Genomic DNA, 13,457 nt, shown 5'->3' on the forward strand with positions numbered 1-13,457 from the left:
TGAGCCCATAGACAAGGAGATCTGTACTGATCAGTCCGCCTCCAATTCCACAATGGGCAGTGGCAGTGGTTTCTGCCTCCCCCTCCCCAGCCTCACACAACTCGGGGGACCGCCCCACACCCCACTGCTCATCATGTGGTTTCTCATCCCTGGACCACCGCCTGCTCGTTACCTAACCTGCATCACCGCATCCTGATGTCAGGAGCCGAAAGGGCAGGGGACTCCGTCCAGGGCGGCTGCCACGGGAGGCCATTCTCTGAGTCCTCTCGGCCGAGACAGGGGCATGGGAAAGGCGCAGCTGAGTGGCTCTCTGGGTCGCCAGACTAAATACCTGGAATGCAGGAAATAGGATTAAACCTCAGCAGGAAACAGAGGGATAAAGGTTAATGAGGGAAGCGGGGAGTGCACACAGGCTGGCTGCTCCCAAGGACAACAGGACAGCGCCTCGGGGCTGGCTGCTCCCAAGGACAACAGGACAGCGCCTCGGCTCTGTGGGAGCAGCCTCAGGTCACATGGTCCACCCTTCTGCTTTTACAGACCCAGCAGATGGGAGCCCCACTTCCTCTAGAAAGTGCAAAGTTCTTGGAACGCAAAAGCCCTATCGACAAGTTGCTCTTTGGCTGCCTGGATCACCTGCCTCATCACAGTTTCTGTTCTTATTTCCTGTCCCCCCAAGAACTTGGATTTTCTTATAGTTCTTGTGGGACCCAGGTGGGGCTAGTGGTAGAGAACTCGCCTGCCAATGCGGGAGATGTAAGAGACACAGGTTCGATCCCTGGGTCAAGGAAGATCCTCTGGAGGAGGGCATGGCAACCCACTCCAGCATTCCTGCCTGGAGAATCCCCTGGACAGAGGTGCCTGGTGAAATCTGGTTCATGGGGTTGCAAAGAGCCAGACACGACTGAAATGACTTAGCACGCATGCACGTGGGACTAGGCAGGAGGCTCTGCTCTCCTCTGAACCTAACTCAGTCCCTGCCTTGCATCTCCATTTTCTCACGCATCCTGGGGACTGCAGGAGGTCCGTCTTGTGACCCGTGCAAGAAGCAATGTCAGTAGGGTCGTGTGACCTGGTAAAAGCACCCGGTCGGCAGCTGAGACGAGCCTCTTACTCCAAAGGCATCCTTTTCTCCTTTGAAAAGATGTGGGTGGAAAGGCAGGAAGAACTTCCCACCAGCTGTCACTCTGGAATTTTCGGGACATCTGCATCCAGGGATGGAGATGGGGCTGAGCCGGGACTGAGTTTGGGGAGGGGTGCCTGGTTCTCCGGAGCGTTACTGTTCGGTCATACTTTTCATAAACCTGCAAATGAGTGCCCTTCCAGATGGCTGGCCTCCTAGGAACCTACCCTCCCCCAGCCCTGTTTCCAGGCTACGTGTGGGGAGGGGCCGTGAGCAAAGTTGCCAGGGCAACCGTCCCAACACCCTCTTTCCTCTGCTATTGGAAATCTTCAAGGAAAGGAAGGAGTCATGTTCCTGGGGTGCTGGGGTGCGGCCCCACAGCGTCAGAACCACGAAAGGCCCTGCACCACGCAGCAAGCCCTGGTCCCCAGCCCGCCATCTGCATCCCAGCTGCCTGCTTTACGGGCTCCTTTAAAGACTGAACATCTGGGCTTCAGCCAACCCTCTGATCCAGGGTGGAGGGGCTGTGCTTGTTGTGAGCTGGTGAGGCAAGAATGTCAGTTCTTCCAGGAGGATCTTTCACCAGTCTCTTCCTTTTCTCATGGCTTAAGGAGATGAGTCCAAATGATGATTAGCGTGACAACGACAATGTGACGTCACCCTGGACTCACTCTCTGCCGGGCGACCGTTCAGCCCTTCACTTGCATTCTCTCTTTAAGTCGTACAACCATGCTACAGAGTGTGGCTTCCCTAGGGGCTCAGACAGTAAAGAATCTGCCTGCCGTTCAGGAGACCTGGGTTTGATTCCTGGGTCAGGAAGATCCCTGGAGAAGGGAATGGCAACCCACTCCAGTATTCTTGCCTGGAGAATCTCATGGACAGAGGACCCTGGTGGGCTACCATCCATGGGGTCACAAAGAGCCGGACACGACTGAGCGATGACCACACTTGACACACCACAAAGCTTCACGTGGGGAAACTGAGGCTGGGGAAGCTGTGGGACTTGCCAACAGGTACCGGTAGTAAGTGAACTCTGCTGGGCCCGATCCCTGAGAGGAAAGTGGAGGAGAAATCAAAAAGCCAGCCTGAGCAGTTAGCTCTTCTCGGGGCTGATGGACCTGAACTTTCTGGCAGAGGACACAGAGCAGGTGACTCATCCCGGGGTGCCTGGGGCTTCTTGAGTCTTCTCGCTGAAAGCCCTGTATCTGAGAGCCTCCTAGTCCTGGGCACATGCAGACAATTGTTCCGCGCCCCCTGAGAAGGGCGTACACAGAGGACCGTGTTGGATAGGTACCTTGATGCGGCAGCCCCAGCCTTTCTGGCACCAGGGACCAGTTTTGTGGAAGACAATTTTTCCACGGATTGAGGGTAGGGGGATGGTTTCGGGATGATTCAAGAGCAGGAGGGTTTGAGCTCCTTTGAGAATCTAATGCCACCGCTGCTCGGACCGGAAGTGGAGCTTGGGCAGTAATTGGAGCAATGGGACGTGGCTGCAAATACAGGTGGAGTTTCACTCGTGCACCTGAGGCTCACCTCCTACTGTACAGCTGGAGTCCTAGCGGGCCAGGACTGGTACTGGTCCTTGGACCTGGGGTCGGGCTCCTGCCTTGATGGATGTTGGACACCCACCTGCTGTGGGAGTTTAAGGCTGTTTAAGGCTTAAGTTCACGGGCAGGATGAGAGATGCTTGCAAGGGGTCTTCTGGACAGCTCATCTGAGGCTCTGAGGACCACCAGCTTGATCCTCTCCTTTCTCCACTAGAAATGATGTATACCCCGGCCCCTGAAGTCTTTTTTTTTTTTTTTTTTAATTATTTATTTGGCTGCACCAGGTCTTAGTTGAGGCATGCAGGATCTTTAGTTGCTGCCTGTGGGATCCAGTTCTCTGACCAGGAATCGAACCCGGGCTCTCTGCTGTGGGAGCTCAGAGTCTTAGCCTCTGGACCACCAGGGGAAGTGTCCCCTGGACCAGCCTTTTACTAGGTCTGTGCTGGCTGAAATATGCCCCACACCTCTGATACCCGCCACGCTGGCTCTCACCCCAACCACACCAGATCCCCGAAGACGGTAAGTGGAAAGAGACTGAGGATCATTTCAGCCTCTTGTACCGCCAGCTGTCTCTGCCCTCCACAAGTCAAGTCACAAAGGGGACTGAGCTCACTGGGAAGCAGTGTGTGGGGTCCCCTACTGCCCAGTGCAGACCCCAGGCTGCTGGTGAGTAGGGGCAGTGGGGAAAAGGTGAGAAGAAGAGGAGGAAGGCAAAACTCCCAGCAAAAAGGAAGTTCAATCAGATTTGTAAAGGGCACAATTTACAAATCCGTCACATATTTTACTGGGCTGGGATTTACGGATTAGCCTGTAATACTTAGGCGGCTTTTTGTAATAAAACCCTGAGCCCAGGCAGCCTTGGGGGAAGTGAGGAGGAGGAAGGGACTTCTCTCTCTATCTCACTTTCATTTTCCCAGCATTTTTTGATCTAGGCAGCCCCATTAATCTGTGCTTTATCTGCCTATGGAGAAGGATTGAGCTCTTTATTGGATTTTTGTCAAGAATAAATGATTTAGTTTGGGATATTGTGGAAGCGATTTTTGTGGTATTACACCATCTAATAAATGAAACAGCAGGGATCAATTCCTTTCTTGCAATGTGTTCAACAGGCAGGGTGAAATATGCCCCACAATTATTTGGTATTGCCCTCTATAGATATTTATAACTGAGTATGACTGCATGTATATGGGTCTGCCCGGCCAAGATGTGATCCATCAGATCTAAAGCATGAGACTTGGGGGACCCATGAGACGGGCCAGTCAGACACCCAGATCAAGTTCACTTGAGCAGGCAGGCCTGAGTGCTGGAGAGGAGTCAGGTTTAGGGGTGAAGGCTGGAGGTTGCCAGATGATGTTTACTAAGACCCTTGGCTTCTCCCGGAGAGATGGGAAACTGACAGCAGGGAGGGATGTCATGGCCACAGCAAGCCTGACAAACATCCAGGGCGGGGACATGGTGCAGAGAAGCCAGGGTCCCATCCCGCCCGGTCTTGGGTGTCCTGGCGCATGCCCCACTGCCCTCTCTCCCAAGACAACACTTCAAGGGAAGAGGTCTGGAAATACTTGGAGTTTTAAGCTGGCTTTCTGCCCAGGTAGGCTCTTAAAATTTATATCCCTTCATAAGGTTTACAAATATTTATTGAGAGCCTATTATACAACAATGCTTAGCACATGCCTGGCACAAAGTAAGCCAGAGATAGATAGTTGTTCACAGACTGACTGATAAACACAAAGCCTTCAAGATGCCTGTCTCTCCCCCAAACCCACATTGTTCTCATCAGCAGAAATGGGCAGTAGGAAGAGGGAAGAAGATATTAGGGCAAGATCAGCCAAGCCCCTTCGCTCAAGCCCCTCCTCTAGAGAAGGATTAGAATTACTCCAAAAAGGGCAAAGTCAAGAGGGATTGTTGCTGATGTTCAGTTGCTAAGTCGTGTCCAATCTTTGCAACCCCATGGACTGCAGCACACCAGGCTCCTCTGTCCTCCACTCTCCTGCAGTTTGCCCAAATTCATGTCCATTGAATCCATGATTCCATCCAACCATCTCATCCTCTGCCGCCTTCAATCTTTCCCAGCATCAGAGTCTTTGCCAATGAGTCGGCTCTTCACATCAGGTGGCCAAAGTATTGAAGCTTCAGCTTCAGTATCAGTCCTTCCAATGAATGTTTAGAGTTGATTTCCTTTAGGATGGACTGGTTAGATGTCTATGCGGTCCAAGGGACTCTCAAGAGTCTTCTCCAGCACCAAATTTCGAAAGCATCAATTCTTCGGTGCTCAGCCTTCTTTATGGTCCAGTTCTCACATATGGACAACCACAGCCAATGGGGTGATGACAAAACCAGTGGGGTGATGCCCACAGCCAATGGGGTGATGACAAAAACCAGTGGGGTGATGCCCACAGCCAATGGGGTGATGACAAAAACCAGTGGGGTGATGCCCACAGCCAATGGGGTGATGACAAAAACCAGTGGGGTGATGCCCACAGCCAATGGGGTGATGACAAAAACCAGTGGGGTGATGCCCACAGCCAATGGGGTGATAACTGCAGCCAATGAGAGGATAACTACAGGCAACAGGGCCGTGGTGAGCTGGCTGGTGAGATCCTCTGTCGAGACTCTCGTGTTATTTGATTGTACAAGGTCTGAGCTGTGCCTTCTGTCCCACACTGAAGCCAGCGTTAGTAGGTCTTTGTCCTTGTTTATGGACTTAGAGTGTCTGATCTCTTCCTAAGTGACTTCCTTAGGGGATTCATTTCCTTGACAGGCTCTGTCTCCCTGCCGCTTGTTCTGTAAACGTCGGGAGTGACAGTGAGACCTTACAGCTGTCTCACTATCCTTAGCGTCATATTTTTGTCCAATTTTGGACTGTCTTCACTGGCTGTGGGTTCTTTTTTTTTTTTTCCTGCCAGTCAGAATTCTTGGAGCTTGATGATGATGGGAGGAAAGTTTTAAGTGTCTTAGGCATGAAGAGTCTCTTCCTGTCCCCTTTGCAAAGAAAGAAGTAATACTGTGTGAAACCGATTAGAAAATCATGGACAGTTCCCACCCTTTCCCTGACGGTGGCAGCTCAGAGGCTTCTGTGTGTGCGTGTGTGATCAGTTGCTCAGTCGTGTTCGACTCTCTGTGACCCCACAGACTGTAACCCACCAGGCTCCTCTGTCCATGGGATTTTCCCGGCATGAGTGCTGGAGTGGGTTGCTATTTCCTCCTCATGACTGCTGGAATAATCCACATACAGTTATGTGGATGATCACGAGCAGAAGCTAGCTGTGGTCAACAGTGGAGGCTGGGGTTGAGCTTGGGGTCCTATGGCATTATACCATTTGCCCAGCTCCCAGCCAGGGGACAATTAGGAGAGGTTTCCTTCTAACTCCTGAGGCTGACTTCCAGAAGTTCAACTTGGGTCTTGACCTTGGGCCCTTTTGGGTTTTTTGATGTTCCTCTCGACGTGCTCACACGCTCACATTCCAGTGGATATGAAAGTGTCAAGCAAGCATTATCATTTCTACTACAGATTCCTTTGAAAGATAGCTCCTTGGGATATAACACCTTTGTAGCAAGACAGTTATTGTCATCTCAACGTGTTATGCTGAGATCTTGTCTTCAGAGGGAGTTGCCGCTCTTGTTAGAAAACAAGCATCCCCTGCATCTTGGCGGAGAGCAACGCTGTCTCATGGCTGTGGCTCCGTGTCGTCTGGGGTGCTCCTGTTTCTCCCGTGTTCCACGTCCCCTGCATCGGAAAGTCCTGTGGGTTCTACCTCAGGTCATCCAGAATCCCACCACCGCTCCTCTTTGTTCCTACCGCTGCCACCCTGTCAGGGCCACCAGCATCTCCAGCTGGCTTTCCTGATCCACTTCTGCCCGGGGCAGCCCACTCTCAACCAGCAGCTGGAGCTCAGAATCCCTCTCGTCTCCCCTCTCCCCGCAGCAGAGGTCAAGTACTCACCGTGGCCGGAGTGAGAGCGCTGACCACCATCTCCCTGCCCAGCGCTGTCGGCCACAGCGGGAACCTTGCCAGGGCGGCCACGTAACCCAGACATGCTCCTGCCTCAGGGCCTTTGCACTGGCCACTCCTTTCCCTGGGAATGCTTCTCCCACTGAGATCTGCATGGCCGACTCCTTTATGGCCTTGAGGTTTTTTCTCAGACATCGGGCGGCATTGTATAGAGGACGGGAGGCCAGACTGGAGCCACGTGGCCTGAGCTCACAATCCTTTCCTCCCACCCGCCAGCCATCGGATGCTCCCAGTGTTATTTCACCTCGCTGTGCCTCAGTTTTCTCATCTGTAAAATGGAGATAATAAGGGCATTCATTCACAAGGCTGTAATGAAGATGAAGTAATGTGATGTTTGTAAAGTACTTAGAAACTGAAGTTGAGTAAGTATGATATAAGTGATCGCTTAAAGGAATAAATCAAGTGAGGCTGACATGGACCGCAGTATTTTTTAAATGTTTATTTGCTCATTTATTTCGTTGCACCAGGTCTTGGTTTCGACAGGCAGTGTCTTCAGTCGTGGCACGCGAACTCTTAGTTGCAGCGTGCAGGATCTAATTCCATGACCAGGGATCAAACCTGGGTGCCCTGCATTGGAAGTGTGGAATCTCAGCCCCTGAACCAGCAGCAAAGTCCCCCGGACTGCAGTATTTAAACATGCAGTCAGCCCTCACCCAAGCTCGCTCCTCTTGTACTTACATTCCATTGTATGCATGACCTCTAACTTCCTACAAGATCTGCTTAGTTCTTACATTTACAATTTTTTTATCTGTCTCCCTGGAACAAAATGGCTACAACATAAGCTCCTAGCAGGCAAAAATCTTGATTTTGCTCACTGATATGCCTAGGACTACAGGAGGCATTCAGCAAAGTATTTGTGGAGTGAACAACTACATTCCCTCGCTCCCCCTCCCATTATAACCATTTTGTGTGCGCGCTGAGTTGCTTCAGTCATGTCCAACTCTTGATGACCCTATGGACCACAGCCCGCCAGGCTCCTCTGTCCGTGGGATTCTCCCAGCAAGAATACTGGAGTGGGTTGCCATGCCCTCCTCCAGGGGATCTTTCTGACCCAGGGATCAAACTCATGTCTCCTGAATTGGCATGCGGGTTCTTTACCACTAGCACCAACTGGGAAGCCCTATAATCATTTTACAGACTTTTTAAAAGAATGCTTTTCTGACTATATAAGGAAGATATACAGAAAAGCTCCCACGGTGGGAAGCTGTTGGAGATGCCATACTGAACAGAAGGGAATCAGCTGAAATTCTACATCTTGGGATGGGGTCCGCCAAAGCGGACCCTGAGATAAGGTGTGCGAGTTTCCTGCAGTGGTTGAACAACTTATCACAAAGCTAGTGGCGGAAAACAACACAAGTCTTTTATCTTACAGTTTCAGAGATCAGAAGCCCAAAATGAGTCTTAGGCAGGCAAAATCGAGGAAAACACAGGGCCTGCCTTTCAAGAGGCTCCAGGGCAGGATCTGCTCCTTGCTTTTTCCAGCTTCTAAGGCTGCCTGTCTTCCTGGCTGTGGCTCCCTTCCAGCCAGCAATCCGTTGCTCTGAGCTCTGCTGCCCTCCTCACGCCTTCTCTGGCCCTCCTGCCGCCCTCTCATAAGGACCCTGTGATTACACGGCCACCGGAATCACTCAGGACACACTCCCCACCTACAGAGCTCCCCTTAACCTCATCTGTGGAGTCCCTGCTGTTGGCTCTTATTTAGTCGCTAAGTTGTATCTGACTCTTCGTGACATCATGGGCCAGGCTCCTCTGCCCATGGGGTTTCCCAGCAAGAACACTGGAGTGGGTTGCCATGTCCTCCTCCAGGGGATCTTCCTGACCCAGGGATCGAACCCAAGTCTCATAAATCTCCTGCATTGGAAGGCGGGTTCTTTACCACTAGCACCACCTGGGAAGCCTGTATATATGTATGGTGGTGGTGGTTTAGTCACTCAGTTGTGTCTGACTCTTTGCGACCCCATGGACTGTAGCCCACCAGGCTTCTCTGTCCATAGGATTCTCCAGGCAAGAATACTGGAGTAGGTTCCCATTTCCTCCTCCAGGGGATCTTCCCGGCCCAGGGATCGAACCCAGGTCTCCCACATTGCAGGCAGACGCTTTAACCTCTGAGCCACCAGGGAAGCCCATGTATAGATACCTATATATGTTATCATATGTGTAATATCTACACATGTGTGTATACATGTATGCACATGTGTGTGCATACTGGTGGCTCAGTGGTAAAAAATCCACCAGCTAATGCGGGAGATGCCGGTTTGATTTCTGAGTCAGGAGAGATCCTTCCTGGAGAGGGAAATGGCTGTCCACTCCAGTATTGTTGCCTGGGAAATCCCAGGGCCAGGGAAACCTGGTGGCTACTGTCCATGGGGTCACAAAAGAGTAGGAGACAATTTAGTGACTAAACAACAGCAACAATATAAATATTATATATATATATATATATATATATATATACACACCACATACAAATTCTATAGACTATATACCAAATGATTATCAAAAGCTATGGCAGAAAACAGCTTTCATTTATAATATAATTCAAATTTATTTCTACACAGAGAATGTTTTATTTTGTACTTGAAAAAGGTTTTAACATCAAGAAAGATTTTAAACTACATGGAATAAAGGCAAATTGCAGGGAAGATGGAAAATCCATACATGCATAAAGAAGGAAACTTTTGATATATTTCTTCCTAGTTCTCTTTCAACACACGTGGCCTGTCCTGAATATGCAATTCTAAGTTCTCATTTTTTTTAACTTACTCTTAAACTGTGAGCATCTTCCAGGCCATTAAATATCCTTTGCATATGCATTTTTAATGGCTGCATAATATTCCTTCATGGCTATGCCATCACTTATTTATCCACCCTCCCATCAGTTGCCCTCCTCACCCTCCTCTCCACCACTGCTTAATACCTTAACTACTTGGATGAGAAATGGTGGCTTTCACGGTCTCCAGTCAATGGCTGTATATCTGGAACATTTCAGTGAATATCGAAGTCGCTGCTTCATTAATATAAAGAGGGCACAGACCAAAACAAATGAATGTCTCCGTGACACATCCTCCCGGAAGGAGCAGACTCCCCCAGCATCATGACCTCCTCTCAGCACTATGCATGATCTCACTCGGGTCTTTATGTCTCCCCTGGCCCCCCAGTTCCTGGCACATACCCTGAACAGAGCCAACTTACCCATTACTTTCTGAAAAAATAAGTTTGGGCTAAAAATAGGGTTGGTATAAGAGCTTAAATAATTTTCCAAAAATAGACCTTCCTAGGCTTTGTGGTCTGTCCCTTTGTAGGAGAAGCTACCATTTGGCCAACAAAGATTGTATATGGGTTAGACCGGAACTGTCAGGAGTCAACAGAAGCAGAGAGAGAAGCGGGGCTCATTATTTTAACAGGATTTCTAAGCAAATACTAGGGGTGCCTCCTTGCAGTTGCTCTAGCGGATGAGGGAGAGTGGGGGCTCAGGGGCTGGGGAGGGGTGCACGGAGGGACAGTCCTCCCCTGCAGCCTGGCGTTTTATACCCAGTTGGCAGCTGGGGCCACACATCTCTGGGGAAACAGGAAAAGCATTGACCTATTCCGGTTTGGTATCAACTCCATCACATTGGTAATCCTAAAATAGCTTTCCTGTCTTCCGAATAAAACCTTTTGCATTGAGCGGAATCTGGGAGAAGAGGTTAATTGAGGGTTGACTCACAATCTCAGGTTTGCAAAAAAAGAGGGTTAAGTGGAGCCCTTTCATAGCAGTTACTTACCCTGAAGCTCCAGCCTTTCCACCAGGCCGAAGAAGCTGCCAGGGAGGGCTGAATCTTCCTCCAGCTCCATCTTGGTACCCAGGAACTGGGATGCTGTGTCCTACCCTCAGGGAATTATAATCTGCGGGCACTTCATGATAAAGGAAAATTGTAAAAATCTGGTCCAGCTTTTTGGAGTCTTCGGCTTCAGCCTTCCTTTCTTCCCTGAACAGGAACGATGGATGATTGCATTAGTGACAAGGTCCACTGGACCTCCAAGTGAGATTGGGTTCAACTCAAAAGGCAAATACGAAGCCAGCCATTGTTCAGGGGACTGTGCGTACGGAGCTGGATAAGAGTCTGTGTGGTCAAGGGGGTCTCGGTCTAGAAGGAACACAGACCTGAAAATAATTACAGTGGGGAGGGAGGGGCAGGCACACTGCTCATTCATTTATTCCCTCAGCAGCTGTGGTCTGTGGTATGCGGGCATCGCACTATATTGGGAATTCCATGTGTCACAACGGACGTGGTCCCTGCCCTCAAGTAGCTTATCACCCAGCAGGCAACATAGTGCGTGCAGGCTAAGTTGCTTCAGTCTTGTGTTTGACTCTTTGCAACCCTATGGACTGCAGCCCGCCAGGCTCAGTTCATGGGATTCTCCAGGCAAGAATCCTGGAGTGCATTGCCATTTCCTCCTCCAGGGGATCTTCCCCACCCAGGGATCAAACTCATGTCTCCTGCGGCTCCTGCATTGCAGGTGGATTCTTGACCGCTGAGTCATTGGGGAAGCCCAGGCAATGTGGACAACAGATACAAACACAATACATCTTTGATTTTCTTTTGTGATAAACACATTAAAAGACATGCAGGGGGACTTCCTCGTGGTTCAGTGGTTAAGACTCTGTGCTTCTGATGCAGGGGTGAGGCTTCCATCCCTGGAAGATCCCACATGCCTGCCACGCGGTGCAGTAAAAAACCAAAAAGACAGGCAGGGAGCTCTGAGTATAATGGAGGAGAGCTTGTGAGCTTAGATAATTTCCCCAAACAGGCTTCCCTAGGATCCTCTGCCTGTCCTCGCCTCAGTCTGCTGTGTGTACACACACCCTCCTTCTTCACCGGGCCCTGACTCTGGATCCCTCTGATCCCCCAGATCCTGGCTGCCTGCTGGTGGGATGGGCATGGCCTGCAGCCTCTGGAGCTGGAAAGCTTGGTTTCAGAGCCTGCCAAGTTGTCTCCAGGTGCCTCGGTTTTCTCCTCCGTACAATGGGGAGAATATCCATGCCAGTACCGAGGGTGGTTGTGTGGGTTCAGTGGACCGATGGAAGCGCGCCTCACACATGGTCTGTGGGCTGGAAGCTGCTCTTCCCACTATTTGTTTTGCGTGATGGTTAATTTCATGTGTCCATTGCACTGGGCCATGGGATGCTCAGCTTGCTGGCTAAACATTCTGTCTGGGTGTGTCCGCCAAAGTGTTTCTGGAAGAGATTAGCATTTGAATTGGTGAACTGAGCAGAGCAGATGGTCCTCTCCAGTGTGGGTGGGTCTCCTCCAATCCACAGAGGGCCTGAAGGGAACAAAAAGGCGGAGAGCTTGAATTTACTGTCTGCCTGGTTAGCAGGGAGACATCAATCTTGCCTCACCCTCGGCACTGCTGGTCCTCCGGGCCTCAGATTCTGACTGCAACCTTCATCATCAGCTCCCTGGCTCCCAGACCTTCAAACTACACCGCTGGCTCCTGGGATCTCCAGCTCATAGACAGCAGATCATGGGAAGTCTCATAATCAGCCTCCATGATCATATGAGCGCATTCTAAGCAACCTATCTTCCTATCTGTCTATTTCTCCTGTTGCTTCTTACTCTGAGAACCCTACTGCTTATGATTTCTCCTCCGAAGCCGTGTGACTCAGAAGTTAGCACACAGTGATTTATGGCTCATCAGACAGAGCATTTAGTGGTCTCACCCCTGGGTCTCACCCTGGAGCATGCAGCCAAGCCACCTGGAGGGCTTGCTATTAATAGAACAGATTGCTGGACCTCACCCAGCATTTCCAGACTCCTTAGGTCCAGGGCTTCCCTGATGGTTCAGGTGGTAAAGAATCTGCCTGCAATATAGGAGACCTGGGGTTGATTCCTGGGTCAGGAAGATCCCCTGGAGGAGGGCATGGCTACTTACTCCAGTATTCTTACCTGGAGAATCCCATGCAGAGGAGCCTGGCAGGCTGCAGTCCATGGGGCTGCACAGAGCCGGACATGGCTGAGTGGATGTTCAGGTCCAGGGCAGGGCCTAGGGATGCTTACTTCTAGCAAGCTCCCTGGTGGTGATGCAGCTAGTCATGATCTGGGGACCACACTTAGAGGACCACTCAAACGCAGGCTTTATTTGTATAAGCCTATAAATAGATCCATAGTTGCTGCTGCTAAGTCGCTTCAGTTGTGTCCGACTCTGTGCGACCCCATAGACAGCAGCCCACCAGGCTTCCCTGTCCCTGGGATTCTCCAGGCAAGAACACTGGAGTGGGTTGCCATTTCCTCCTCCAATGCATGAAAGTGAAAAGTGAAAGGGAAGTCGCTCAGTCGTGTCCGACTCTTAGCGACCCCATGGACTGCAGCCTACCAGGCTCCTCCGTCCATGGGATTTTCCAGGCAAGAGTACTGGAGTGGGGTGCCATTGCCTTCTCCCAGATCCATAGTTAAGCACCCACAGTGTGCCTGCCCCCGTGCTAGGCGCTTTCACATACACCTCCCTTTATTTGCACAGCTCAGCAAAGCCCGCTTCGTCTTCTTGTTTTTGGAAGATGAAGTTACCAGTGCTCAGACAAGATCCATGACTTGCCCAAGACCATGTGACTTGGAAGTGATGGAGCTGGTCTTGAGTTCTGACCTCTGGGTGTCCTTTTCAATGTTCTGCTCTCCATGGCTTTTGGAAGCTGATCGGGGGACAGAAAGTGTACCAGGAGGAATCTGATGAGGAGGAGGAATCTGACGAGGAGGAGGGAACTGTCTGGGAAAGGTGTCCTACAGGCAGATGAGACCAT

Source organism: Bubalus kerabau, chromosome 4 (assembly GCF_029407905.1).
Source record: "Bubalus kerabau isolate K-KA32 ecotype Philippines breed swamp buffalo chromosome 4, PCC_UOA_SB_1v2, whole genome shotgun sequence".
Lineage (NCBI taxonomy): Eukaryota > Metazoa > Chordata > Mammalia > Artiodactyla > Bovidae > Bubalus > Bubalus kerabau.